Source organism: Setaria italica, chromosome IX (genome assembly GCF_000263155.2).
Source record: "Setaria italica strain Yugu1 chromosome IX, Setaria_italica_v2.0, whole genome shotgun sequence".
NCBI lineage: Eukaryota > Viridiplantae > Streptophyta > Magnoliopsida > Poales > Poaceae > Setaria > Setaria italica.
This window is the reverse complement of record NC_028458.1, coordinates 12,289,417-12,293,973: the sequence shown is the minus strand read 5'-3', so window position 1 is coordinate 12,293,973 and position 4,557 is coordinate 12,289,417. Positions and strand designations below refer to the sequence as shown.

The 4,557-nt window shown below is 46.7% G+C and overlaps 1 long non-coding RNA gene across 2 annotated transcripts; it reads left to right on the top strand.

The window, feature by feature from the left end:
* The first annotated feature begins 245 nt into the window (after nucleotides 1-245).
* LOC101753496 lies at nucleotides 246-3,875 on the top strand. Of its 2 annotated transcripts, none has more exons than XR_001164934.2 (5): nucleotides 246-736; nucleotides 810-985; nucleotides 1,079-1,259; nucleotides 2,442-2,559; nucleotides 3,466-3,875. It is a non-coding gene; the product is annotated as an uncharacterized LOC101753496 (long non-coding RNA). The 2 variants fall into 2 exon arrangements; XR_215824.3 differs by having other exon boundaries at nucleotides 2,436-2,559.
* The last annotated feature ends 682 nt before the right edge of the window (nucleotides 3,876-4,557 follow it).

Below are 4,557 nucleotides of genomic sequence, written 5' to 3'. Positions count from 1 at the left end.
AATGCCAACCTGCTGATGAACATGCACATTACGGGTTTAAAAACAAGGACGATTTGCTAAAATTTAGGTGGCTAAATTTAACAATTTCGGATCCAAACAGATCCAACTAAAATTTTGCTAAACTTTAGTTGGAGTCCAAAAACTGCTTTAGCTGGACAGCAAAAGGTGGTGAAAGTCCAAAATACCCTCGCAATAACTACTCCTACCAGCGCCCCACCCGTTCCTCCAGTTCTTTTTTCCCCCACAGCACTACGCCGCCACCCGCCACGCTGCGGGAGGCACCCGCGCCTGCAACCGCCACTGTCCATGGGTGCGGCGGAGGAGGATGGTGGTGGCGGCGGCCTGGACGCTGTCCCACTCCCTGACATGCCGCACCTCCCAACTGCCGGCCACCCAGCTGCACCTCCAGGTCATGGTCGAGCCGTCCCCTCCCAGCCATACCTAAGCCGCCCTCCTCAACCCCAATCGATCCCGTCCTCCGCCGGATGCCAGTCAAAGCACCCCAGATCTAGGCAGAGGCGAGCAGGACTGCAGGAGCGGCGGCACCCACGGCGGTCTGAAGCGATGGCAGCTGTGGCGCCCTGTGCGCAGCGGCATCCTTCATGGCAAGTCTCTAGGCCTTCCCGGGGCCGCCGCCGCCGCCGCGTCCTGAGATCTACACCACTCATCGAGGTCCGTCGCTCAAACCCCTGGCACCGCGGCCCCTGGCGCCTCCGTCGCCGGAGCTAGTGACGAGGTAGGACACCTGACTCCGGCTTAAGTGGTAAAAATTGGTTTTCCCCCCTCTAAATGGCTGCTCCACTGGACAGCACTGCAGGAGCTGTGCGGCATGCCAGATACCGACACCTTCTGCCTGATGATGGTGTTACTGCCACTGGATGAACTCACCTGAAGCCCTTCTTCAGTGAGTTCGGACTTATCAGATACTGTGTCCTCATCGAGTTACCTCACATTCAGGACATCCCGCATTCTCGGCGTATGCTCTGTATGTAACAGTTCTGCACATACTAATTCAAGGGCAACACGTTGAGAGGGAATGTTGCTTATCTGAACTGGCTTCTGGCTTCTGGTCCTGCAGCCTGCAGGTCAATTGGCCGCTGACACTTCCACGAAATTAATGGTAGCTCTAATATGCCACCATTCAGCGAGGAGGCCCAGCTCTTCTTGGATGCAATTATCCAGGATTTTGGCATTGATGATTTCGAAGCTGGGACTGTTTTCTGGATCACAAATGCAGCTCAAACGCAGAGATGGGAAAGGTATGCTAACCTTCAGATCGAGACTAATGTCTTAGGTGTCTGTACGGAGTTGTACTCAGCTTTTAAGTTACCTGTGATTTTGAACTTTACCCCCCAGGCGCTTGAGTTCTTCTATTTTGGACGCACTCATTAACAAGTTTGTGTGGTGTTTCTGTGGTATAGTTAGTTTTTGGACAATGATAATTGGCAAGCATATACTGAAAACAATGGCGAGTATGATTTCTTATCTCAGTCTCCTATTCCCAGTGCAACATGGATTGAGTAACACAAATTTTGCATTCTGTACCAACATAGTATGGTTGAAAAGATTTACCTTTTCCATTTATATATGGGGACTGTAGACAAATCCTATTTCTAATTAAAAAGTTGTTCAGCACTGTCATGTTTTAGAGCTTAATTAAGTTGCAGTAAATAACAGTTGGGTGAAATAACAACATCTAATAGACTCCACTAATAATGTGTGTGTTACTGTAAGTCCAAGACTTGTAAAAATATCAGGTGTTAAGGTGGGTATGTGCTGCCATACAGCTGATCCCTTGCTCCCTCTGAAGGCAACCATCTGTGTTCAAGTGTCTTGATTATTTGCATTTTTGTGTTAGTCACCTTTTGATATTAGGTGTTCCTACAATCGTGTCTACATGAGTGGTATGTGGCTTTAGAACCAAGAAATTTTGACTACCGATTGAACAAAATTATCAGTAAATTTGAATGTGTTGATGCTTGCTTGAGCATGTGTGGTTTCTGAAACAACTTACGGTTAAATCTGCCCGCAGTACAGGTTAACATAACCTTTTCTTATGATTGTATTACAAATTCTTCATGTATCTACTATAGTTGCTATATGCATCCCCATTTTTATTTTACCACACCACTTATTCCTTTGTAACCTGCTGCATCCAACTATGCAGTTTTATTATGTATACGCATGATAGGCATATTTCAATTCCATGGATAAAGTGAATGTTGCACAGTACTTTGTACCATCAATGTGATTCTGCCTGCCTGTTAGGGTTTTGGTGCTCAAGTTAGATTGTGAACAAAAGCTTATTAAAAATTTATCATGTTTTAGGTTCTCAACATTTATTAAATAGTTTTGTCCTTTATCATTAAATCTGCCAGTGCAGTGATTTATTTTCCTTAAAAAAAGTGCAGTGATTTCTCATACAATCTGATTAGTGCCAGGTGCAGCTACTGCCAACATCAGTGGTCACAATATGTTCTAGTCAGTCGCAGAAGGATGGCGATGTTCAAAAACTTAATGTGCTCCTGCAGAATCATGGCATTGGAATTTTGACTTGAGGTAATTTTTGTCTCCTAGTGCATTGAAGTATGCCTGAGAACAAAAGCAAAATATATTCAGCTTGGTATGACAATTTGACTTGCCACTACATCTCTTTATTGTTCTTATGAGTGACAATGTTTCATGAGACTGGTTACATCTGGTTTAGCGTAATGTCCCATTCATATCTGAAAACATAGGGTTTTTGTTCACCTGACTATAACTCATATTATTAGTGTTACATCTTTTTTATTTGCCAAATCTGAATTGTTATTTTTTTTATCGTGTTTCTTCATGCCACGGTCCTGTCCAGCTTTAGCAGGAACAACCCATACTTACTCCCAATTTCTAAATAGAGCTCAACACAAACTTCATATAGAAATATGTAGAAGGGAGTTGGGATCCTTCCTTTTGTTTTGATGTTTCATACTAAAAATAATGCAATGCTGTTTGGAAAATGATAAGATTGATAGGCATAGAGTCCTATTAGAGTATGTTGTCCTTCTTCCAGCGAAATGGTGTGTTTTGTGCGCTCATCAGATAAGCTCCCCTCAATTGAGCAATATTTTTAATATTATAAATACAAAATTAATGTAGTTCAATAGTTTTGCCATGCAATTTTCTTTTCTTCCTGCAAAATCTGTCATTTAAATTGCGCTTCAATGTTTCACCGTTCTTAGTTTCCTATTTCTAAATTTAAGGACCTTATATCCAAGATTTAGACTTGACAATATAAGTTCGATGATGAATTTACTGTAATTTTGCCTTTTTATGCTGTTTAATCTTTGTCAGTTACCCAGCTGGATGATCAATATTTCTACCATAACCCTTCATGGATGTATGGCACTAGAAGTTGTAGTGCATAGTTTTCTTTCACACAATCTTGGGTATCTTACATTGCTTATATTTTCTTTTCCTTGATTTCAGATAGAATCGCAAGAATCCTACGCACGCAAACCACTAGTATCTACTAAATCTGGGGTAACTCCGAAAACACAACCTGACAGCTGGCCGAGGCCCTGGGGCAGGTAAGCGGAGAGTTGGAGGCCTCGGTGGCTGTCGCGAGTAGCAGCTTAGGGTGGGGGCGCAGCAAGAGGGAGCCAAGCCGGCAGGCCACGGCGAGGACATTGGTGGCAAAAGCAACCTCCACCGCCCCTCCTCTGAAACTGTCCATGATGACGTTGTACAGCGAGCTTGCTATGCATGGAGTGGCGGCAAAGGTCTGCTGGTCACTCTGAAGTGCCTCAGTTGGATGGGTACTATCCAGGCGCTGCCAACAAGCAATGAAACGGTTGAATTGATGTTTATAGCATGCGGAATGAAACTGAATGCTGCAATTGCGTACCGTGACGGTGAGTTCTATCAGATAGGGCATGTACCGCAGCAGATCCAAGAACTCGGTGACTCCGTGCGGGCTGGACATGTGGAGGTGCACCCCAAGAATTGTCAGGTTGGGGAGGGTCGGGATCCATCGGTTCCGGCTCTGGATCATCAACGGCAGAGACAGGTGATGAGATTATGACAGGCAGCTGGTCAGCGCAGTGCAATGAGCAAGAAGATGGAAGCGTACTCGTACCCAGGTCGTGGAGGAGGATCGTGAGCCCATGTAGCTCGCGCAAGGCGCCTAGTGTCCGCAGGTCCAAACGTAGCTGGCCTCCCGTGCCCAGCGGCTGAACTCCAGCGGAGAGGATCGTCAGCCTAGGTGCGTAGTCGAGCCTGATGCCGCCTGACGCCGTGCACAAGGCCTTCTCGAGGCGCGTCAGGCTGCTGGAGACGATGGTGAGGCCTTCTGGGCCGCATCCACTTGTGACGTGGTAGCACACGAGCACGAGCAGCTGGAGGGCGCGCAGCTCGAGGAGGAGCGCCGACAGGTCCTGCCAGCACAGGTCGCACCCTATCAGCCTGAGCACCGCCGGGCACAGGGAAAGGTGGCCGGCGTCCAGCGGCTTCAGGGCAAAGAAGCCCAGTGAGAGTTTCCTAAGGCCGCCGGGTCCGCTTGGGAGGAGACGCAGATGGAAG